Below are 25267 nucleotides of genomic sequence, written 5' to 3' on the forward strand. Positions count from 1 at the left end.
ACCCAGACTTGATCTCCAGGCTTGTAGTCAACCTGGCGGTGCCGGAGGTTGTAACGGTGCGCGTCAGAGGTCTGCTGCTGCCCAATGTGCACACGGGCGAGCTGGCGGGCTTCCTCAGCGCGGATGGCATATTGCTGGGCATCTGAGGATAGCTGGTCATCATCTGGGCACGGGAGCATGGAATCGAGCATGCTCTGAACTTCGCGTCCGTAAACAAGTCGAAATGGTGTGAAGCGCGTTGTCTCTTGTAAGGCTGTATTATACGCAAATGTAACGTACGGCAGCACCTCGTCCCAGGTCTTGTGCTGCACATCGACGTACATTGCCAACATGTCCGCAATCGTCTTATTCAATCTTTCTGTAAGGCCATTGCTTTGTGGATGATACGCTGTGGTTTTGCGATGGGTCGTGCAACTCAGCTCAAATATGCTGTCGATCAGCTGTGATGTGAAAGCTGTCCCTCTGTCGGTAATGACGTAGGAAGGGGCGCCATGCCGCAAGACTATGTTGTGCATGAAAAACTCTGCTACTTCGGAAGCTGTGGCATGAGGGATTGCCTTTGTCTCAGCGTATCGAGTCAGGTAGTCAGTAGCGACTACTATCCATTTGTTTCCGGCCTGCGACAAAGGGAAAGGGCCAAGGAGATCCATTCCAATTTGGTCGAACGGAATGCGGGGTACTTTAACGGGCTTGAGAAATCCGGCAGGCTTCTGGGGCGGTGTTTTACGGCGCTGGCATTCGCGACAGCTTCGTACATAGCGTTTCACTGCTGCGGAAAGTCCTGGCCAGTAATACATGTTGCGCACTCGAGCAAGAGTTCGTGAGCAACCCAAATGACCAGACGTTGGTTCATCATGGCAAGCAAGGAGAATATCCTCACGGAGCTCGCATGGCACTACCAGAAGGTAAGTTCTGTCTTGGCTCTGGGAGTTTCTTTTATACAATACGCCTTGCCGTATGCAGAAGGAACCAAGGTGCCGAGATAGGTGTCGAGGCAGAATCGTATCACGCCCTTCCAGATAATCGATGAGTGGAAGGATGTCTGGATCAGCTCTTTGTCGATCCCTGAGCTCAGATGCGCTGAGGGCTCCTAGAAAACCGCTATCGTCATCGGCTGTAGTATCGCCAGTGTCAACGGGTGCTCGTGACAGCGTGTCGGCGTCTTCGTGTTTGCGGCCGGACTTGTAAACAATGGTTATGTCAAACTCCTGAAGACGTAAACTCCAGCGTGCAAGTCGTCCAGATGGGTCTCGCAGATTTGCCAGCCAGCACAAACAATGATGGTCGGTGACGACTTTAAATGGCCGGCCGTAAAGATAGGGACGAAACTTCATAGTAGCCCATACGACCGCCAGGCATTCCTTTTCTGAGGTGGAATAGTTCATTTCGGCACGAGAGAGAGTGTGGCTGGCATAGGCTATTACTCGCTCAAACCCGTCTTGATGCTGAACAAGAACCGCGCCGAGACCGATACTACTGGCGTCAGTGTGTACCTCAGTGTCAGCCGCTTCATCGAAGTGCGCCAGAACAGGGGATGTTTGAAGGCGCTCACGAAGCAAAGAGAAGGCCATCTGCTGCTCAGAGTTCCACACAAAGGAGGTGTCCTTCCTTGTAAGGCGCGTCAGAGGTTCTGCGATCTGAGAAAAGTCCGCAATGAAACGCCGATAATATGCGCACAGGCCGAGGAAGCGCTGAACAGCCTTCTTATTAGCTGGAACGGGAAATCGTGCGACAGCAGCAGTCTTATCGGGATCCGGGCGCACCCCATCAGCGCTTACAACATGGCCGAGGAACTTGAGTTCTGTATACCCGAAGTGGCATTTCTGGGGCTTCAGCGTGAGATCAGCAGAACGGAGGGCTTCCAGGACAGCTCGAAGGCGTTCGAGGTGTTGATCAAATGTTTCGGAAAAAACAACTACATCGTCCAAGTACACAAGACAGATCTGCCACTTGAGGCCAGTGAGGACGGTGTCCATCATCCTTTGGAATGTAGCTGGGGCAGAGCACAATCCAAATGGGAGTACTTTGAATTCATATAGGCCATCTGGAGTGACAAATGCGGTTTTTTCTCGGTCTCTTTCGTCTACTTCGATTTGCTAATAGCCGCTTTTTAAATCAATAGATGAAAAATACTTCCCACGTCGCAATCTGTCCAGTGAGTCATCGATGCGCGGCAACGGGTATACATCTTTCTTTGTCACATTATTCAATTTCCGATAGTCGACGCAAAATCGAAGAGTGCCGTCTTTCTTTTTGACAAGGACTACTGGTGAAGACCACGGACTTTGTGAAGGCTGCACAACACCATCATCCAGCATCTCCTGAACTTGCGTCTGGATCACTTCTCGTTCTTTGGCAGACACACAATAAGGCTGCTGTCGTATTGGGCGAGCGTCGTCATAAGTAATGATGCGATGTTGTGTGATGGGCGTTTGACGAACCTTCGAGGAAGAAGCAAAGCAGTGCTTGAAGTCTAGCAGCAGTTGCTCTAAAGCCCGCCGTTTCTCCTTTGACAAGTGACAGTTAATGTCGATGTTGTCAAGAGATGGCTCGTTAGTTTCTACTGCCGTGGATGCAAAACAGACCGGATCGTGCGCAACATGGTCAGCAAAAGCGATAGCAGTCCCCGGGAACAAGTGTCGGTACTCATTAGAAAAATTTGTGACAAGGAGTGCAGCCCGGCCATTGTGAAACGACAATAAACTTCGGGGAGCGCAAATGCCATGAGCAAGCAGGAGTGTATGGTTCGCCTCCGCTACAGCATCACCGGTACGGAAATCGTCACAGGTAACTTCCACAAGAGCACTGCTTCGCGGCGGCAGCAAGACGCTCTCAGCGGAAACACGAAGTGCGTTATTGCAAGGACTGCTACTATCTTGTTCGGTAGATTGTCCCATCGAAAACGTGACGAGTCTATTTCGCAGGTCGATAACTGCTCCGTACTCCCGCAGAAAGTCAATGCCGAGGATAAGGTCACGGGAGCAGTCACTTAAAACAACGCAACTAACGACGAACGTACGTCCGTTAATCTGAATGCGAGCCGTGCACATCCCCTTTGGAGTAACTATATGACCGCCGGCGGTTCGAAGGCACACACCTGGCCAAGCAGTGAGCACCTTCCTCAAAACAGTCGCCATGCGACCACTCAAAATTGAATAATCGGCACCGGTGTCCACTAAAGCATTGACCGTAGTGCGACCGTCTAAAATAACCGGAATGTCCAGAGAAACGCTTTTTGCTTCCCTAGGTGACGGTACCAGCAGCTCGCGGTCGGATCGAAGCGGCGACGACGGGAGGTCTTTAACGCAGCGACTACCAGCGGCCTCGCCCCCGAAGGTCGCTGTTTTCAGTTTTCCCGACCAGGGCTAGACGAGCGGCCTTGGTCCTCTCGCGAGGAACCGTGAGTGAACGAGGAGGAGCGCCTTGGCGAAGGGGAGCGGGGCTGACGCTGCGAACGAGATGAACGCTGCTCCGCCAGGTACTCCTCAATAACTCGGGGTCGTTGACCAAACCGGGGAGGAGGCGAGTCGATGCGGAAGCCGTGGAGACCGAGGCGTCGATACGGACAATCCCGGTAGAGATGTCCTGGTTCACCGCAGTGGAAGCAAAGCGGACGGCGGTCAGGCGTGCGCCAAATGTCGGCTTTGCGTCGGGGCAGCGGGCGATTGTCGAAGTTCTGCACTGGCTGCACCGAGGGCAGCGGAACTGTAGGTGACGCGAGAATGGGCGGTGGTGAAGGGGGAGCCTGACTCTGCAGAACTTCCGCATATGTGGGACGATTGTCGGTCCCCGACAGCAATGGCGGGCTCGGAACTACAGGCGAAAGAGGGCTCTTGAGTGCCTGCCGCACCTCCTCCCGCACTATAGCAGAAACGGAAGATGCCGATTGCTGCAGAGGGCTCCAGAACTTGCTTAGTTCTTCGCGCACGACGCTGCGAATCAGTTCGCGCAATGCATCGGGATGCCGCTCTGAAGATGCAAATGATTCCGCGGTTGTGCGTGTATGAAAAGGTCGGTCATAAGCCACGGCACGTTGGTGTAGCACCTTTTCCATTGTGGTGGCCTCCGCAAGGAATCCGTTTACAGTCGAGGGTGGGTTTCGCACAAGGCCTGCGAACAACTGCTCTTTCAAACCCTGCATCAAGTGCCTGACCTTTTTTTCCTCGGACATGGCGGGATCGGCTCGCCTGAAGAGGCGCGTCATGTCCTCGACGTATGCTTGGACACTCTCATTCGGCCTTTGGATGCGAGAGTGAATGGCACGTTCTGCATGCTCGCGACGATCTGCGCTAGTGTAAGCCTCGAGCAGTTGACGACGGAATTCCCGCCACGAAGTTAAAGCTTGCTCTCGGTTCTCGTACCAGATACGGGCGCCGTCCTCAAGGCTGAAGTAGACGTTCCTTAGTTTGGTAGCATCGTCCCACTGGTTGAATGCAGCGACACGTTCAAACTGAAGGAACCAGTCCTCCACATCCTCAAAGAGGTCCCCATGGAAAGTCTTCGGTACCCGAGGGGCCTGGAAGGTGTAGTTACAGGCCGGTGCGAGGCCCGTCACCTGCTGCGCAGGAGCACTAGATGTCATGGCGGCGGGTGCTGGCTGAAACTCCGGAGACAGTCCCTGGAGCCGTCGACTGGAGCGATGCACGGGGGTGTCCAATGGTACAGGGCTGGCGCGACGTCTTGTAGATGGAGATTCTTGCATAGGCGATCGTTTTACCCAGCAGCTCCACCAGAATGTCACGTACACGGTGACTAAGGATACCAATGATAGCAGGGGGTAGCCCAGACACAAGAACACAGCAGCACAGACGCAAACGTGCAAGCCACACTTTTTCGTCCTCTTCAACTTCGTCCTCCTTTCACACCTCAGTCATGCGCCACCTGGCAACGCTAGGTGGCAATATGTATGCCACTCCTGCTAGGACCGGAATACTGGTCTGCAGTATCTTGAAATAAAATAAATAAATAAAAAGCAAGCAGTTTTTCTAGCACAATCTCCCTACCACTCTTCAAAGATCTGCAGTTGCCTATCCATACCAGCCGATTTCCAGAACCCTTTGCATTGCTTCTAAGGCTTTTTTACTTCCTCCATGACCAGCATGACGTACAACCTGCTCACATTACTGCCCGTCATCCTGACTGCTTCAGGGCAATGTCATCAGCAAATTGCAGATTACTGAGGTACTCTCCATCTACTCTTATCCCTGAAGGCATATCACCTAGCACATAGTACAATAGATGCTGTCAAGAGAGTACAAGAAGTGGCCGATTCCATGCCAAGTTACCTAAGACAATGCCATGTTTTAGACACCATCACACACGGATAACATTTTCTCGGAGAACCACAGCTGTGTTACCTCCACACCGGATCAAGTTTTCTTCTATATGACAAACTCTCCAATAAATGTCAGGCCTGTTCAGGTATTAATCTGTTAATTTCCAAGGCTAAAAGCTAGACTGGCAAAAAATTGCAGTCACACATTTGTGCTTCCCACCTCCCCCCGTTGCAAATCATGTGTTCCAAACCACCCAGAATGATTTTCAAAAAATAGCATATCGGCAAGGGTGACAATATTACACAACAAGATTAAATACATTGCAAGCAAGGTGTTTTAAACTTAACTGGGAGCACGCTCTAAACCTGTGGAAGCAGTGAGAGTATCCATTTGGTCACACCAGTTGCAGCTCACTGCACTACTGAGGTGGCGGTGTAATCGAACTGGCGGAGGGAACTCGTTTGTCGCCACCAAGAATTCGTTGCCTCTGCAAATGTAAATAAACGAGAGTAATGTTGAAATTACATTTAGTTTGCATAAATTCCGCAAACTCATTCACAGTAGAATTTGGTTTGAGTAAAGCAAGTGAGAGTGCCTGCTGCAGAAGGAAAAAGGTAGTAACGAGACTGGCTGTCAATGCTAGCACAAATACAAATATTTAGCACACTTACAAAACACTGAAATAGCAACAAAGAGAATCTAAGTTAAATCACTTGTGCAGTAAGTGCCCAATATGCTGCGGCTTGCATGGAACTGCAATGGAGAGTGCTTATAGCAGCAACTGCCAAGCTCTTTGACAGGATTACGAGGTACTCACAATGGTGCCTCACTCTCCCACAAAACATGCCAGCTCAGATTAATTATTGCTCTCTTTTCAAATAAGCTGTCAATGGCCTTGGCAGCAGCTTGAAGCCAAGCACTGCCAACTATTTATGTTGGAGCAGGCGAAAGATATATATATATATTAGGGAACTCTGCGGTAGCAACATGCATCCAAAGTGTTAAATCTATATAAACAAGCTCAGTGAGTTCCACCAATGCAGTTATTTCGGCAGTAAAAGGACAGATATTGTCACAGGCATGAACCTATGCTAGCTGAGGAGTAATGAAGTCACCCTCATTGCTGCATACACCGAAATAAGTGAGAGTACTTGACAGTGGAAGGTCTGAGAAAATAAGCACATGAATTCGGTCATGTATATAACCATACTTTTGTAGCCATTTCATGCTGTGCAGTAGGCTTGTTGCACTTCGAGGCTCAGTCTGCACAGGGCCTACTTAGTTTAAGCTATCTCTCAGCTGGCCAGCAACCCCCCTTTTAGCAGTGCGCAGATATTACTCATGTATTGCAGCACTACCACGTATGGTCTGTACAGATGAGTGCCACTTACCTTCCAACAGTTTTCCGAAAGAAGCCCGACATTTTCTATGGGCCGAGCCGCTCCATTGGTTGAAGCTGCGAGGAAGGCAATAAAACCCCGATTATAAACCAGCGCGTTCACGCTGGCGCACGCAAAAATGCCTTATACTGCCCAAACAAATATAAGCGAATTCAGAAATAGTTTTACGTTATCTTTTAGTCGCCTCATATGTCCCAATACTCAGGAATGGAAGTTGTTCCAAGTGCAATGAAACGAGATCGTGGACGCCATTACGCAGTCTCGTCTCCTTACGCCTTCGCCCGGAGACTGTCGCGCGATAGCGCCACGTCAATAATTGAGGATAACGCATGCTTGCGCTGCCGTGCAAAAACTCGTTAAAGAAGCTGCAAGGAAGGCGATGGCAGAAAGACGACAAATACTTTACTAGAGTTCGCGGGCATGTATGTACGACTCACCGCAGTCAGTAGGATTGCACCGAGGGCTGCGCCCTTGAATTTAAGGCTATAATCCACGAAATGAATCCGCATTTCACCGAGTTTGCATCTACCGGGATGATGGCCCGCAAACTGCAGCAGACCGACGCATGAAAGACAACCTAGGGTGCCTAGGGCTCGCCAAGCGCAAATGCTCGTTGTCTGAAAAGCGCGCCAGCCTTCCTATGGGCCGTACTTTGGGCGGCTCAGTGAACATCTGGGTTTGAGGCTTACTTCTAGAAAAAAACAAGCACTAAAAGCTATTTGACGTCACATCCGTCCAGAAGAACATATCCTCCTTTCCACTTTGGTCCTGGGCGCGCATGCGCAGTTCACGGAGCCGGCTCTCTGCAAGTTCAGGTCCTTGCAGCAGGCAGCAGGATCAAGTGACCTGAACTTGCAGAGCCGGCTCCGTGAACTGCGCATGCGCGCACAGAACCAAAGTGGAAAGGAGGACGCGTTGATTCTCTCGACGGATGTGACGTCAAACAACTTTTAGTACTTGCTTTTTTCTGGAAATAAGCCTCAAACCCAGATGCCAATTACCCCGTTTCGAACCACCGCACCCGAGCAAAAGCTGGCGCGCTTTTCGGGCAACGGGTGCTCGCGCCTTGCGAGCCCTAGGTCGCTTTTCATGCGTCGGCTTGTTTTAGTTTGCGGGGCATCATCCCGATAGATGCAAATTCGGTGAAAATCTGATTCAGTTTGTGGATTGTTGCCCTAAAATCAACAGCGTAGCCTTCGGTCCTGTCCCTGGCCTGTCTGCAGCCTCAGACTACGGTGAGTCGTACGCGAATGATGGTGTTTCGTATGTACATGCCCGCGAGCTCTAGGTAAAGCATTTGTCGGCGTTCTGCTACCGTCTTGCAGCTTTTTTAACGAGTTTTTACACGGCAGTGCAGCTATGCGGTAGTCACAATTACTGACGCGGCGTAATCACGCGACAGTCTCCGGGCGAAGGCATGTGGAGACTGCATAATGGCGTCGCTCCCGTTTCTTCGCGCTTGAAACAACCGTTGCATACCTGCTGCTGTGCACCGATCAGTCGCCGGTTGCTGTTGTCTTCGGGGTGCACTGGGGTATTGGGACGTACGCGGCGACTTACAGATGATGTGAAACTATTTGTGAATCGAGAGTCACGTAAGTTTGTAATTTGCTTTTTTTTTTTTTTTTAAAGATTCTTCGTTTGTGGTCTAGTTTGTTTGGGCAGTAGCAGGCATTTTGTTGTGGTGCGCCAGCGTGAACGCGCTGGTTTATGATCAGGAGGTTTTATTGCCTTCCTCGCAGCTTCAGCAGATAGAGTGGCTGGGCCCATAGAAACGGTCGTGCTTCCGTCAAAAAACTGTCGTAAGGTATTTATCTATGCGGCCCATACGTGGTGCTGCAGTGCAAGAGGTCAGCTTCTTTACAGTGTCGACGAAGTGCTAAAGAAGGGGAGTTGCTGGCTAGCTGAGAGATAGTATAAATGTAAACTGGCCCAGTGCGAAATGAACCCCGGAGTGAAACGAGCCTACTGTTCAGCATAAAATTGCTACAAGATACGGGCGTATACCCGCACGAATTTATTGTGCTTATATGCTCACACGTTCCACTGTCGAGTACTCACATCGGTGCATGCAGCAATGAGGGTGACTCTTCGGCTATCATAGGTTCTTGCCCATGAGAGTATCTGCCCTTTTACTACGAAAATAACTGCATTGGTAGAACTCGCTGAGCTTATTTATATAGATTTAACACTTCAAATGCATGTCGCTACCGCTGAGTTCCCTAATATATATCTTTTGCTTGCTCCAACAGCGTCATCACTTTGAGAAAACTGGGAATGATAGCAGAAACAATGCCTCCATAAATAGTGGGCAGTGCTTGGCTTCAAGCTGCTGTCAAGGCCATGGACAGCTTATTTGAAAACAAAGCAATAATTAACCTGAGGTGGTACGTTTTGTTGAGGGGAGTGAGGCACCGTTGCATGTACAGCTTTTGTCAAAAGTGTAGAGCCCGGGGTGGTCCGCTTCTGAGCCGAATAGTGGCACTGATGTAGAATTAGTTGAGGCCTTTCCCACTGAAGGGGTTAGGACAAAAAATCTTCTTGCCATCAACAAAGTTGGAATACCGGAAATTCATTACAAGCCGCAGGAACTGGCCCAGAAGCAGAACCCCTGGGCTCTACACTTTTGACAAAGACTGTACCTCGTAATCCTGTCAAAGAGCTTGGCAGTTGCTGCTATAAGCACTCTTGATTACAATTCCATGCAAGCCGCAGCATATTCCACACTTACTGCACACGTGATTTAACTTAGTCTCTTTGTTGCTATTTCAGTGTTTTGCAAGTGTGCTAAATATTTGTATTTGTGCTAGCATTCACTGCTAGTCTCGTTACTGCCTTTTTCCTTCTGCGGCAGGCACTCTCACTTGCTTTACTCAAATCAAATTCTATTGTGAGTGAGTTTGCTGAATTTATGCAAACTAAATGTAATTGCTGTATTACTCTCATTTATTTACATTTACAGAGGCAAGGAATACTCGGGGCCGACGTACCAGTTTCCTCCACCAGTTGGATTCCGCCGCTACCTCAGTAGTGCAGTGAGCTGTGACTGGTGTGACCAAATGGACACTCACTCCTTCTACTGGTTTAGAGCGTGCTCCTAGTTAAGTTTAAAATATCTTGCTTGCAATGTATTTAATCTTGTTGTGGAATATTGTCACCCTTGCATTTGCTCATATGTTATTATTTGGAAAGCATTCAGAGTGATTTCGGACGCATGATTTGCAGTGGCGGGAGGTCGAGAAGCACAAATGTGTGACTGCACTTTTTTGCCTCTCTAGTTTTCAGCCTTTAGAATTAAAGCAACAGATTGATATGTGAACAGGCCTGGCATGGATTAAAGAGTTTGTCATATACAACAACACTTGACCCTTGCGGGGGTAACACAGCTGTGGTTATCATAGCAAAAGTTCTCTGTATGTGATGGTGTCCGAAACATGGCATTGTCTTAAGTAACTTGGCATGGAATCGGCCACTTCTTGCATTCTCTTGACAGCATCTATTGTAATGTGTGCTAGGCGACATGCCTTCGGATCTGTTGTATGTCTGCAGCAGTTGCCTTGATGTATCAAGATGGGGTGGTTGTTGCGAGTTGGAAATTCCTATTCTCCAGACTACACCAATAAAATGCAGTGAAGCCAAATACCAGGAACCAATGTGTTATGTGGTTCATTGTGAAGGCTTGCCATTCTCGTAACTTTGCCAAATTGCTAGAAACATTATTTTTAAGCCCGGTCTTCTTTTGCTCATAGCACAACTCATTTCGTGCATTTATCAACTTTTTGTGGTTTATGGTTGGCACATTTTGCAGAGGGTGACAAAATTTGAGCTGGTGTGCCACGAAGCTTAAATATCTGTTTATTGAACTCTTCTCGGGAAGCTACATGCAAATACTGCCTAATGTGGCTGTGAGGGCTTTCCACTTGATTGATGTACCGGTGCATTACTTGTGGCAGCTGGTCTACATTGTACAGGAATGCCACTTTGAGGGGCACCAGCACTGCTATGAAGCAGATTCACAGCATTGTTCCTGGTGAAGGCAAACCACTGTAGATGTCCTCATTCCAGTGCAGCTTCAGCCAGTGAAGTTTCACAATGCCCGTGTTGGACAAACAAGAGGCCTATGAACTTGAGCATTTCACTTAGTCATTTCTTCCAAACATCCGTCAAAACAAGCAACCTGTTGGTTTCCCCAAAATCCCTGTACAATCATATTTATTTTTATTTTTACAAATAGTTTGTATAAGCTGGAGAGCCTTCACTCAAGTATACACTAGGTTCCTATCTACGTGAAAACTACACGCTTGTGTGCCAGTGTCAGCAGATCGTTGCTAACGATTGTGGAAACCCTCCTAAACAGAGATAAAACTGAGGACATGCAGCGATCATGTGTACATACTCAAAAGCAAGTGGGTACGGAAACTATCTGCACCTTTGGCCACTAGTTGGCATTACAGGTGGTTGTAGTACCTGAATCGCTAAAAGCTGAAATCAGAGATTCTTCTGACAGACTCTTCTGGCTTCTTTGCTGCTAGTGCGATAAAAAAAATCTGTAGCTGAAGTTGCTGAATCACACAATTGCAGTGTTTTTTGTTGTGCGGCCTGACATGAACATTTCTCCATCTAAGCTGCCACCATTCTTCAGATACAGATCGCTTGTGTGTCACCACTTGGTGCGATGTTACTCTGTGTCACCAGGGGTAGAGACAGACAATTGGAGGAGGAGGATACGCTACAACTGGACATGTACTTGCAGACTAACAGGAAAAATAAGGAGGCCTTAGGAAAGCTAAAGAATACGGTAAACGCCGCCATGACGCTCGCTGAAAGAATCGCCAATCTAAAGAGAGGATTGCAGGAAAAGGAGTCAAGTCATTTGGTACAGGCATTCGTGATCAGTAGAACAGTTTATGCGACGCCTTGTATGAATATGGACGTGACGGAGGAAAACAAGGTGGACGCTATGACTAGGCTGGCGTATAAGGCGGCCCTTGGGTTACCTAACATTGCTTCTACCGAAAGTCTGTGGGATTCATCATCATCAGCCTGACTATACCGATTGCACTCTCCCATATTTCTCCACTTAACCCGGTTCTGTGCTAGTTGCATCCGCTTCACCCCTGCAAACTTCTTACTCCGCCCATCTAACTTTCTGCCGCCCCCTGCTACGCTTTCCTTTCCTTGGAATCCAGTTTGTTACCCTCAGCGACCATCGGTTATCCTCTCTTCGCACTACATGTCCGGCCCATGTCCATTTCTTCTTAATTTCCACTAGAATGTCGGTAACTTGAGTTATTTCTCTGACCCACTGTGCACGCTTCCTCTCTCTTAATGTTACCTCTACCATTTTTCGTTCCATAGCCCTCTGGGTTGTCAACTTAAGTAGAACTCTCTTGGTTAGCCTCCACGTTTCAGCCCCATAGGTGAGTACAGGTAAGATGCAACTGTTGTATACTTTCCTCTTGAGCGATAACGATAAGCTGCTAGTCATAATCTGCGAGTGCTTGCGAAATGCACTCCATCCCAATCCTGTTCTTCTTATTTCCTTTTCATGGTCCGGATCTGCGGGTACTGCCTGTCCAAAGTAGACATATTCGCCTGCTACTTCCAGTACTTCGCTACCTAATGTAGACTGCTGTTCCTTTCTGAGGCTGTTGAACATTACCTTAGTCTTCCGCATATTGATTTTCAAGCCTACCTTTCTACTTTTCCTGTCTAGGTCATCAATCATTATTTGCAGTTCATCTCCCGAGTTGCTTAGCAAGACAATGTCATCAGCAAATCGCAGATTACTGAGGTATTTATTCTCCATCTACCCTTATCCCTCACTGCTCCCATTCCAAGTCTCTGAATACTTCCTCTAAGCAAGCTGTGAATAGTACTGGGGAGATTGTGTCTCCTTGCCTAACACCTTTCTTTATCGGAATTTTGTTACTTTCTTTATGCAGAAATATGGTTGCTGTGCAGCCACTATATATATCTTCCAGCACTTCAACGTACGGCTCGTCTACCCCCTGATTTCGCAATGCCTGCATCACCGCCGAGGTTTCAACTGAGTCAAATACTTTTTTGTAATCAATGAATGCTATGTATCAGGGCTGGTTATATTCCGAGCATTTTTCTATCACCTGATTGATGGTATGGATATGATCGATAGTAGAGTACCGTTTCTGAAGCCCTGCTTGATCCTTTGCTTGATTGCAGTCTAAGGTTGCCCTGATTCTATTAGCGACTACCTTAGTAAACACCTTATACGTAACAGACAGTAAGCTGATTGGTCTAATTTTTAAGGTTCTTAGCATCCCCTTTCTTAGGAATGAGGATAATGTTTGCGTTCTTCCATAGTTCCGGTACTATCGATGACACCAGGCACTGCGTATACAGGGTAGCCAGTTTTTCTAGCACGATATCTGCCCAGCACAGCCGCCCCAGGAAATACATACTTGCCACTCACATTGCCACTGCTTTCCTCCGTCCCCATTCCAACATGCCAGAGCTGTCATTGGAATCTTGCGAGCAGTTGCATGGTTGTGCTGTTTACCTTTAAATCTGTCAGTGAAGAACTTGGTGATAGATACTGATTGATAATGATAGTGACAGTGATGATAATGACAGAGATTACTATGATGTCATGACGTTACCAGGCGACTCGAGCACATGTGAAAGTTAACCTGATCCAGTTGTCAGTGCAGCGCCTTTCATTTGGCGTTTGCTCTAACGCCACATGACACAGCATACAAAAGCAGACGCAGTACAGCAAGCATCAGCAGCATTTCAAATTGGTTTACAGGAAAGAAAAGGCGTATCTCACACTTCTCCGCGAACACCTGAATCGAGCCATAAGGAAAACGAGGAAGGAGGTGCCATAGTGGAGGGCATCAGACCACCATGCAATAAAAGCTTTCACCTCATTGCTCTTTAGTGGTCCAAAGTGCCCCTAGAGTTTTTACTTTTTGCTCGTATGAGCATTCAGTTCAGTGCTGCATAGTGTGATGTTAAAAAAGCACGAGTACCAGGGACCGATGCATTTGTCACCTGCAGTCGCTCATTGCGACCTTGGCTGTTCCTTTTATGTTATTTTGTGTTTGTCATGACACATTCATGTGTTACCCCGCCAGGGTGGCGCAGTGGTTAGGGCGCTTCCTAAGGATGCGGGATCGAATCCTGGCCTCGGCGACCGCTTTTCGAATGGAGGCGAAAGGCAAGGCGACCGTGTGCTGTGGAATGTCAGTGTACGTTAAAGAACCCCAGGTGGTCGAAATTTCCGGAGTCCTCCACTACAGCGTCTCTCATAGCCCGAGTCGCTTTGAGACATTAAACCCCACAAACCATTCCATGTGGTTCTGCCAGATATACAGTAACTTGGCACTAGCTAACAGAAAGTCGCTGTAGAGAGTAGTGATGTGGTACTAGCTGGTATTATATTGCGCAGGGCCACTCTAGCATTTTTTTTTTCCCCGGAAGCTTAAATGGAATTCTTTTTGACTGGGGCAGAAAAGTTTCGCAATTTGAACGCCCGTGCTCTTCTCTAGAGTTGCTCTGTGCCTGCACTTCACTGCAGTGCAGGCTTGAGCCAGCGGCAAACGTATACATAACCAGCGCTGCCAGCTTTGGCGAATTAGTCTGCTCGAGGTTGCGGTTACAAAAAATAAAAATAAGCATCAAGATACCCCGCATGCTCACTTGAGATGCAGACTAAAGGTCGTTCCTGCAGGAAGCATAATCAAATTCAGATGTGGGTTTCAGTTTGAGCACAAGCAGAGTGGTGAGTGCTTTTCCACATTAACAGTGTTGAGCTGCCCTTGTGCCAGGAAGTGCTCTTTGCGAACTGATAAGTACAGTAGAACCCCATTACAGTAAAGTCACCGGGACCGGCCAAAATCTTACTATATCAGTTGTTAGTGATGACACGGTCCTGAAGATACTATCTCGTAATTAAAGTCTGCTTACTAAGCACATCTTGTTGCTTTATGAAAAGAACGCTCTAAAATGCCTTCCATCTCTCTCTTATCTCCGTGCCATTTCCTTTTCCATTTTTTTTTCTTTTACAGCTTGTAGAAGTACCTGTTTAGCATGAATGCAACATGGATACGAATACAGCAGAGCTTGATTCCAGCTGAGAACCAAAGCATTGCGTGAGCGCGGCATCCTCTTCCGCTGTTTCCATCTTTTAAGAGGCAATAGATGAAAAATGCGCGACAGTCCAGCACTGCAAACCCTCACAAGCCACGCCTCCAATTCTTGCCACTACTCCTTCGTGCTGAACAGTGTTGTGTGAATGTTCGGCCGTTTCTTCGCTTCCCTTTTTCTTGCTGCACTTTTACTCTATTTTTAAGTGACCGGCCGTCTTCTTTTTGTGTTTGGTCAGCTTTACATTTTTCCCGCTACGCGCTGCATGCTTTCCCTCACGGCTCCAAGGCCTTAAAGTTGGCTTCTTCTCAGTGCTGATGAGCCTAGCGGTAAAACCATATAAAAAAAAAGCACTACTTATTTTTTTTTTAAGAAAAAATTTCCTCGCGATTCCATGTAATGCGTGTGCAGCAATGCCATTTCGTGAGAAGTCGACGCCACGGCCAGACGTTGTTTAGTATAACCTAGTTTTACCAAAAGCACTACTATGATGGGACTTCAGTTTCACTTTACTATAGCAGGGTTCTACTGTACAATGATAACCGGTCATAGAGACTCCTCCATATTTCATGAGTGGAATGAAGTCCAGTTTTGTGCCCATTGCAAAAACAAGCTGAACAAGCTGGTCATTCTATGTTTCAGTTTTCTGGAGAAGGTGCTTTGCAGTAATACCTAGCCTTCAGGGGCCGTGCAAAAATCTTAGCAGTGACATCCTACGAGATATTCAGAAGAACTTGTCCAAGAAAAAGTATAGACAATGAATACGATCTGTGCAGGGGAGTAAGAGCTAGGAGTTAGCATTGCTGTTCTCAATGCAGCTGATGGGTTACGACCATGCAAGCGGGTTGTGCCACCTAATCTACAAATCACAGTGCGACACATTGTACCCGTTCTCCACCCTCTGCCTCCTACCTTCTCTTCATCATCCCTCTTGTCTCTACTTTGCCACCTGCCAATCAAGGTCTCAAAGGGACGAACAACACAAGCTGTCTATAGCCACCACTTGAAGGAAACCAAATTTTGGTTACATGTTGATATGACAGCGTTAAAGGCTGCCATTCACCATAAAATTTGGTATCAGGGTTGTGAAAGAAAAATTGTGGGTGATAGCCGGGAATTGATTGGTGGCAGGGTTGTGCAAAGTCACTTGATCATATGATATGGCAGATTTGGCAGGAGCTGCCAACTCAAGCTTCTCGAATCAGATGGGTAGGTGAAATGAATCGAACCCTCCAGGACTCTTGCATTTCAAGTCAGACATGCTACCCGTAGACCACAAAGGCACTTCATACGGCTAGGTTAAGGGAGGCTTTATATTTGTGTCAGGCAGTCTTTCACATAATGTGGTAGTTCATGACTCTATGCTAAAGAGTATGTATAAGATAATGGAAGTACCACCATTGCCAAAAATAACCAGGCTGCGTGCTCCGCTTTTCAGCCAAGTAGCAGATAATTCGTACCACTTCTGAAACTGTAAATCTGTGCAAAGTAGTAAAGGCAAGCTGCAGTCCTCACTTCTCAACAAGTTGTGATCCTCTAGGAATTCATGTTGACCTTAGGATACAAGCTAAAATAAGGCCTTGCCTTATTTTTACCTCTCTGCTAATTCGATCCCTGCCAAGGCACAGGGGTACAGAAAAAAATTAAGGCAGATTGCAGTCATGTACAAGACTGATGACACAACGATGCTGTTTCTGTTTGCCTCAAGTTATCCGTGATTATACTTCGAGACTCATCGTGGCTATCTGTTGTCAGCGGACAAGTGCAACAGATATTATGCCTTTTCTTTCCTGTAAACCAATTTAAAACACCGCTGATTCCTGTGTGGTACGGCGTTTGAGGAAGCGACAAATGAAAGGCGCAGCACGGATGCCTGGATTGGATGCCTGGCAAGGTTAGCTTCATATATGCGTGAATCGCACGGTGAAGTCATCGGTCATGACCGGACATGATGTCATGTGGTGACCTCAGTTCTGGTTATTAGACATGACTGGATGTGACGTCATGATGATGTCACATCCGGTCATGGTGACATTACTGCGAACACATTAAGCTGCGCACAATAGATGAAACAACCTCCAGCTTAAACTGCATCACTGTTGAAAGTGGGCGTTGTGCAGTCTAGTCTAAGATTTGGGCGGCTGTATGCGAGCAAGGAACTGAGTGCTGTGATTTAACTTCCCAAAATAAATGCCACCGAGTGGTACTTTTTTCTTAATACATGTCATATATTTACTAGAACCACCTTACTCTGTATTTTACAGCTGTAAATGCTGCAAAAAGCAAATTTTCTAAACTTGAGAATTTTATTCTGGCATGGCTTATATTCTCTAATCTCCAAAACAATTTTCTTGGGTTCCTTTACTTCTGGAAAACTTGGGGTATTGTTGGAACAACTACGATGAGAACAGCAAATTTTACAAATTTGAAATTAAAGTGTATGAGAACATGCAAGATGGCGACCATGGCACAAACTTTTTTTTTTTCCGCCTAAAACAAGCTGGGGTAATGTTTGTCGTAGTAACCCAATACAGTCCTTTTCTAAACTGACGGCGGTCGAGCGTAAAAATTGCGTCAAATGGCATGATATGGGTCTGTGTGCAGGCTTCACACAACTCCTACTCTCAGGCAAGTCCAGTAAAAGAACCTGACTGCTGAGCTGCTACCCGGCACAACAGAACCCGGAATGCAACCTAATCCTACGTTAGCCTGAATACTTAATATTTTTGAGACAAAGCATTCATAGAAGGTTGAAAAAACTCGTACATGCAGAATGCGATCAAAAAATCTGGAACAAGTTTCATGACACGCATGCCATTTTTCACAGCATATCACACAACTTGGAAGAAAGTCGACAACTTCACTTTGAAAGCAAATTTTTGTGAAAATGTACAACACCACAGGGAAGGAAAACAATTGAAGCAGTTGAAACAAAAAAATTTGGTGGCGTATGTGTCAGTGAACCCTCAGTGTCTATTAAAGAAAGTGAAATCAATGATCTTCGACACTAGTAGAACCTGAATAGCGCTGTGTGATAAGGCTGTCCACAAGTGGCAATAAACAAAGTTGTTAAAATCAAAACAAAACCAAACTTGACAGAACTTGCACCAATATCACTGCTATGCTAAAATAAAATACACAGACACCATATAACCACTGTTCACAATACAAGTTCTACAAACCTGATGCGAATTTTTATATCATAGCTGTAACGATACTAGCACAGCCTGATAATTACAGTACACCTAAACAATCACTCTACCTGCCTCTATGCATATATTGTATGCATATAGGCACTATGCACATATTGTACTTGACTACAAAGTTCAGCATGGTAGTTAACAACCATGCACATGAAACAGCTCGGGTATTGAAAAGCCTCTTCCAATCATGTTCAAAACCAATATATTCTGATCAAATCAACATGCAACATGTAAATCTTTCGTAAAAAATTTCATTTTGCATACAAAGACAAAGGTAGCTTTACTGCACATACTGTAGCACGAGTTGAATGCTCCGGGCAAATTTTCATAGTGCTGCAGGGTTTTTATGTGTTTATTATATGAACGATGCAAAAAAAAAAAAAAAAAATTATCGGTGAACTCCGTAAAAGGTGCCACATTAGAACAAAAATTAGCAGTGCTATGCCTAGATAATTCCACTGCAAGAATGCATCTGTGCTGACTCATGTTCTATCGCCATAAACAAAGTACACTATGTGAGGAATACAAGGGATGGAGGTTTGATTCCCAGTGGAGACAGTATTTATTTATTTTATTTACCCCACTAATCACACATGTGCTCTGTGCTGTCGTACAGTACAGCAAGTAACAGCGTATGGTACCTGTAGTAAGACATAGTTCATGCTGGTTACATCGGCTGTCATGCAAAGATGTAATCAATGCAATTAACACTTTTTGTAGTGGCTTGAAATTGTTGACGACTGCGACCCCGAGCAGTTCGCACGTGAACACTGGCAACCACTGTGATTTCGTAGTAGCGATGACAGTCGCCGCAGATGATGAGGGGAATGTCTGGTGCCCTCACAATGCATCAGCCATCTCGCAGATAAGTGCTGCCATTCAGCACCACCATTTCAATTCTTGTTTAAATGGCTATGGGTTGTACAAACTGGAAACTCTAGCAGACTAGCAATCTTGTGCATTCACAATGCCGTAATAACAACATTGCGTGGGTAGTAATTTAGAAAAAATAAATACATTCACAGTTAAAACTGGCTCACTGGACAATATTTTGTAAGTAATAATTCAACAATACTGCACAAGAATTTTCAAAACTCCTCTGAGCCTCACTAAGGCACCTATGAATGTCGTGCAGCCTTGGTGGATGGAACCGTGACAGATTATTGTAGATGAAAATGTAGCCATTAAATACTATCCTTTTTAAAATGCGTGATAGAGCGTTACACTGCAGTGCACAGGTGTAAAACATAAGAACAGCTGCAGCTGCGAGCTATCAGGTGGCTGTCACACATACTCCATGATAGTAAATCAGGTATAGGTATCTTCCATGGGGCAGGTAGCTAGTAGCAGGCTAGGCAGGCAAACAGGGTTCGTTCATGGCTCTGGTCCACCAAGAATGTGACAGTGCTGCAAGTCATCTATACTTGGGCAGATTACCTAACATGCAGACAACTACTGTAAAGTCAAACATTGAACTTACAAAAAAATTAAGTTGATAAATGAAATGTACTGCCTTTGGATCTGAGCAAGAATGAGAACAGAGGCAAGCCATTTGGCAAGCCTGTTTCGATGCATTCCCTAAAGCCACATCTCTATGCTGTTCTGACCAGTTTATTTGTTTTACAAGAATACACTAGGAAAGAACCAAGCGATCGCACATTACATCTACGTTGTGCACTACAGTTATAAAAATAAAAATCATAGCTAACGAGTACGTGACCCCGTTCGGTAATGCAGTACATTTACTTTGCTGTACAGCGTACCACTCGTCTCGGGACTGACGGACAGCGTGTCAGGCCCTTATCATTTGCCAAAAAAAAAGCGAAGCTTAATTTCTAGTAAATCAACATTACACACTATTAAGAAGCGGTCAACACACTTTAAACACAGTTCTATATTCAGCTAGTCTGCAAACTATTACCACAGTCATCATACATTAAAGCAACAACAGGCGCATACATGCAGCATGTGCTGAAAAGGCGCGTCCGATGCAAGTGCAAAACTGACGTTGGCCTCGGTGATCTTACGACTGCTAGGGGAAAGCTACATGCCTCACATTGACACTAAAAATTAATTCAAAGCACTTCTGACACAAACGTAAGCCTTCGATGTCTCTGTAGTCATTATGCCTAAACACTTTCAACGGAGCGCTTTATTTAGTTCTGCGCAGGCAAGCAGAACTTCTCTCAGACAACCCCAAGTGCAGCAAGAAAGTAACCTCGCTGCAATGTTCACAGTTAAACGTCCCGAAACAAATCGTTCCCAGCTAATTTCACACAGCGATTCGCGGAAGAATCCCGGTTCTAGCGCAGGCACCATGCTTACCAACATGGCACTCTAGTACGTTAATGTTCCACAAATCAATATATTATGTAACTCATTTCCTTCCAAAGAGCAATCAGCTGGCTTTCTATTCGACTTACCAAAGTGATGCTCACCGTGCAAAGTGCGTCGCCTGTGCTGTATAAACACAGAACACAGCCATTTTATGGTTCGTTAGCATTAGCAACAAATAGATAAAGCGCAACACAGGCTCCGTAAAGCACTGGAAGGAGAATAACCAGAGTCAATAACGCGTCAAACATTTTTTTAAAACGTTTCATGTAACGCGCCGCAACTCAAATAATTTAGCGGAGGGGGCGATGATGATGATAATGGCGCACGTACCATCGTATCTGAAATTGTTGCAAATTGAAACTATACAGTTTCAGTTAAACAAAGGAGGTGGTGATGCATAAACTACAAGTGCGAATTTTAATTATCTAAAGGTTTCCTTTTACTGAATTAATTTTTGTTGGTATTGGACATTTTCGCCACCTGCAGCGCTGTCACTCAACCGTTGCAACGGCGCGCCATTTGAACCGGCTGGTTGTACGGTGCTCGCACAAGTCTCTGCTGTTCTCTCGAGTTCTCTCTTCTCAGTTCAGCTCTCTCTGCAAGCCTCCCAGAGGCTGTATGACTCATTTATCTCGCCACAAGTAACTTTTAAACCACAGTTCAGCAGTGCGACACTAGAGCCATTCAATGAAGGACTACACTTATTCCTAGTCTGGCATTTATTTCCTTTGCGCATTTTCACTCTGTCCATTCATAACAAAAACTTGGAAGAAAATTCAAGTGGCTAAGTGGGCTTCCCACAGTGCAGTTACATATCTATAGTTATTTCATAAATTGGCAACAGAGTTTTGATTCATCATCACTGCCTGCATTAGGTATGCTGAAGGGAATTAATGGTCTGCAATCATCGCTGCTTCATGCGTTAGCTGCAGCCGCCAACCTTGGCTCATTGGCCGACATTATCTCTTTATCCCAGTGTCTGGTATCCCTTGCTTGTTTCACTCCCTCGAAACCTAATCGATTAGCTGAAAAGCCCTATTTCCTGGATTACATGTCCCACTCTAATGCTTCTTTTCAGTTTTCTGCATCTTCATACTCAAAGATGTGCACCATGTGCTGCAATCTCAACTGCAGGTAGTCTACTGCAAGATGCCCAGCACTGTGTGTCATATGGTATGGTGTTGCGGCAGCATAGAAGTACCACCCACACAAACCATCAGATGAGGACCTGCTTATGCCCTCACCTTTTTGGACCAAGGACGCCACCTGCCCAGGGCAAATAGGGCCTGCTCATTTCAATAATAGCTGATTACCTTGAAACTGTACTTTAATCCACATCTGTGTTTGTGAAGGTTTTCCAATTTTACTTTCTATAACCTGCTGCACTGTCCTTTGCTGAGGTATTTTAAACTAATGCTTTAATATCCACTTTTCAGCCTTTCAAATGATCATACGATAGCAAGCTGCCTTTTATTACATTATATGTACAGCACCTTCCAAATTTACATTCACCTTTTTTTGCTCTTGGGGAAATGTTTCTCATGGTTCAGATTCAGAGTGACTACCTGGCTTAAAAACATTACTCCCTTCCTACGTCCGAAACCTTCCTACCTATGTGCAGCAGTGACTTTGTGGCTATGCATTCGACTGCTAATCCTAAGGTTTTAAGATTAAATACATGGCTACATTTCGGCAGAGGTATTAAAGGACACCAAGCAGTCAAAATTAATTAGCTCTTTCCCATGCTTGCCGTCTTTCATAGACCGCATTAGGTTTTGGCATTCCCGATCCCTGTGTGCCATGTCAATACCTCTACCTGTTGTAAAGTTGCTCTCATCACAAAGGGTTGAAAAATAAACGTTCATCTTGTAGTTTCTTTAGGTCCTTGAGCATGTGCAGTTATTGAGGCAGTGGGCAATATTTGGCTGGGGCCTTAGACGTGCAATAGCCCAAACCAGATTCGAAATCGAGGAAACAGTTTAGCTGAAACAAATGTCGATTTCAGTCTCATCGACATCAACTGCAATGTCCGTTCTCTTTTTCTACAGGAATATAATGTAGACATGATGCAATGCTGTTCACCCAAATGTTTTTCGATTGTCATGGCTACTACAGTTCAAAATAATGAGACCAAAGAGCACGACACACAAGGAATGCTTATTTGCAATGAAAGCATTTTATTGCAACTATGAAGTAAATACATTTGTCGTGAAGAACAAGCAAAAGATTGCAAGAAACCATCAAAACAAAATTTAAAACCCCATCTAGAAAAGCAAAAATCTAATGCCATGTTTTCATGGAAAGCAGCCATTTTTCAAAAAAGGCTGCTCTTTGAAGCTGCTCACAAAATTATTTCAGCATAAATGCTCATTTGCTACAATCCTCTTTTTTTCCAACTAGACGCAAAGTCTACAAGACCATGTGTATAAAATGTCACCAACCAGCACGCAGCTGCCATGCCATCAGCAAAACCATGCGCCCAACTGCTCATTGCACACCGGCCAAAACTCTGCACTGCCTTTGGGCAAGTGGAAAACAGCTGCAAAGCATCTTAAAACCCATCCACCTTTTGTTTCTATTTTAAGGTGCTATCATTTCTCCTGCTTCAATCATTCCTTTCGTTTTCAGGTGCGATTCCATAAACTGAACTTGTTTATGAACCACCCTAAATTCGAAAATGTGTTCAAACCTGCTGTCTATGAGGCAGCGCCTTCAGAATGCGCGATGGCCAAAAATACTTTTGCAGCAGACTCGTTAATAACAGAGCTACAACCATTAAAACTGGTATGTTTCTCTCCTTCCCTTCCATCACGAAAGAGTCTCTCCCTCCTCCCTGGTTGACTAGCCTCCACAAGAGACAATACGCGTAGGGCTGTACATGTAGGCTCCCTAAATACGCGAAATGCGGAGCGCCATCTCTTAGTGCTTTGAGAAACTATGCCCGCCATGTTGGTTCGGTCAACAAAATGAAAACGCTGCCCTGTGCTGGGTAAAAACAGCTACGAGAACGCATCAAATGCAGTCATTAAGGCCCCGACTTTTACAGGCATTCTTTCTTTTTTATTGCTGGTTGGTTTGTGGGGTTTAACGTCCAAAAACGACTCAGGTATGAGAGACGCCATAGTGAAGGTCCCCAACAATTCCGACCACCTGGAGTTCTTTCTTTAAGGTGCACTGACATTGCACAAACACTGGTGCCTTGCTTTTTGCCTTCCATCAAAAAGCTACCGCCACAGCTTTTTTTTTTTCTTGCTTTCTGCTACCCAAGCACCACCAGTGACCTTTGTTTGAAGGTTGAGAAGTGAGCTTTGGCTCATCCAGCTACAATGCCAATAAGGAGGAGGAGGAGGAGAGGCTGAGCTCAATGGGTGGCCGAAGCATAGGTGCGAGGCCTCTGGCCTTTCTTAGGAAACCAAGCCCGTGCATGTATGGATGTTCTGTGTTTTCTGTATTCATGGTTATGCATGGTGTACTATGGCTGGATTCGAGTGGCGACGGTGCGCTCTTTACGACCTACGCATGGAGGGTGCTTCCTGTCTACTACAGCTGCGAAATCGTGGCACTGTGTGGCATTGACGCGTCTACTCAGTGATGCCGTCATTTGGTGTGCAACAAGCTGGAAAAAAAAAAAGCGGAGGCTGGCCAAGCCTGCGGTTGCAAGCCTGCACTTTCACCCGGTTGTGATTCTTGCCAACGAGATGTCATAAACTTGAGCGTTCAGAGCGACCTGCAGTGATTTTTGCCGCTGTACTGAGAGTTATAGATTATAGGTGTGCCGGCCGTGAGCCATCCTTACAGGCTCTGGCTGTGTATCAGCATCTTGCCGAAGAGCCAAAACCAGGGAAAAACTCACATAAAATATAGCTAAATTATAGGAACAGAGTTCTCCATCACTCGGAAATTGATGAAAGGAAACACCGCAAGTTTTTCAAACTTGCAGGCGTGGGCACGTTGTTCAGGGGAAATAAAGTTCAAATGTGTGGCAGAAAACATACGTATGGGTCCGGACCGAAGGAAATACCAAAAGCACACTGCGGCCGAGATGCTCAACTATTGTCATGAAGTTAGCTTCGTTACAAACTAGCCGCAGAGTTTAGCAACATAGGTGGCAGGCAAAGACAAGGGTCGGAAGGCTTTCCTACTATCTCCTGTTATTTCGAGGTGATGTTGCGCACGCCTCAGAACAGGAAAAGCAGTTACAGTGAATGCGCTGTTCAAAGTGCACAAAAAGTGCAATAAGAGCAGGTTACCCTTTTTTTTTAATTTTCACTAGCAACTTAAAACAGGTCAACGACCAGCCTGACTTGCAGACACGTGAAGGCGCCCGAAATTTTGGTACATGTGCAGAAGCAGACAGAAATGTGCCCAAAAGCGAAAAGATGCCGTCACACTGGCATATCATTTGAAATAATGCATGTAGGCAAAACAGGTACTCCTCCTTGCTCGGCCACTAATTTTAACAGGCCTGGCAGAACAGGCCCGAGAGGCCAAAAATGTTAATGTGATAAATTCTGTGCTTCTGTAGCCATGTCAATGCATTTTTGACAGTTCCCCTCATATCATGAAGGAAACAAAGTTACAGCAGGAAGAAAAAAATCAGCTTTTGTGCAGCATAATGGGACTGACCTACAATAGTATGCTGCTACTTGCCTTACTGCAGACTGATAACCCAAATCACTGTTGTATTCAGATGGTAATTAGCACATGTTGCGCACTGTAAGAAATAAGACAAAGTATTACTACGATCAAAATGTGCTAAATAGTACTGTTGCCTGAGCCTACACTGCACCGCTTTTGCGCACACAAAATTGAGACTACATAATTTCTATAAGTATTTCGCTCACTCCGTAAACTGAACACTTGAACGCTTGAAGGCGCGAACGCAGGTGCGCACCGGGCGCCGCCACAGAAGCGAGTGACCAGG

The sequence above is a fragment of the Amblyomma maculatum genome, chromosome 3 (genome assembly GCF_055883805.1).
Source record: "Amblyomma maculatum isolate TAMU_Amacu chromosome 3, ASM5588380v1, whole genome shotgun sequence".
NCBI lineage: Eukaryota > Metazoa > Arthropoda > Arachnida > Ixodida > Ixodidae > Amblyomma > Amblyomma maculatum.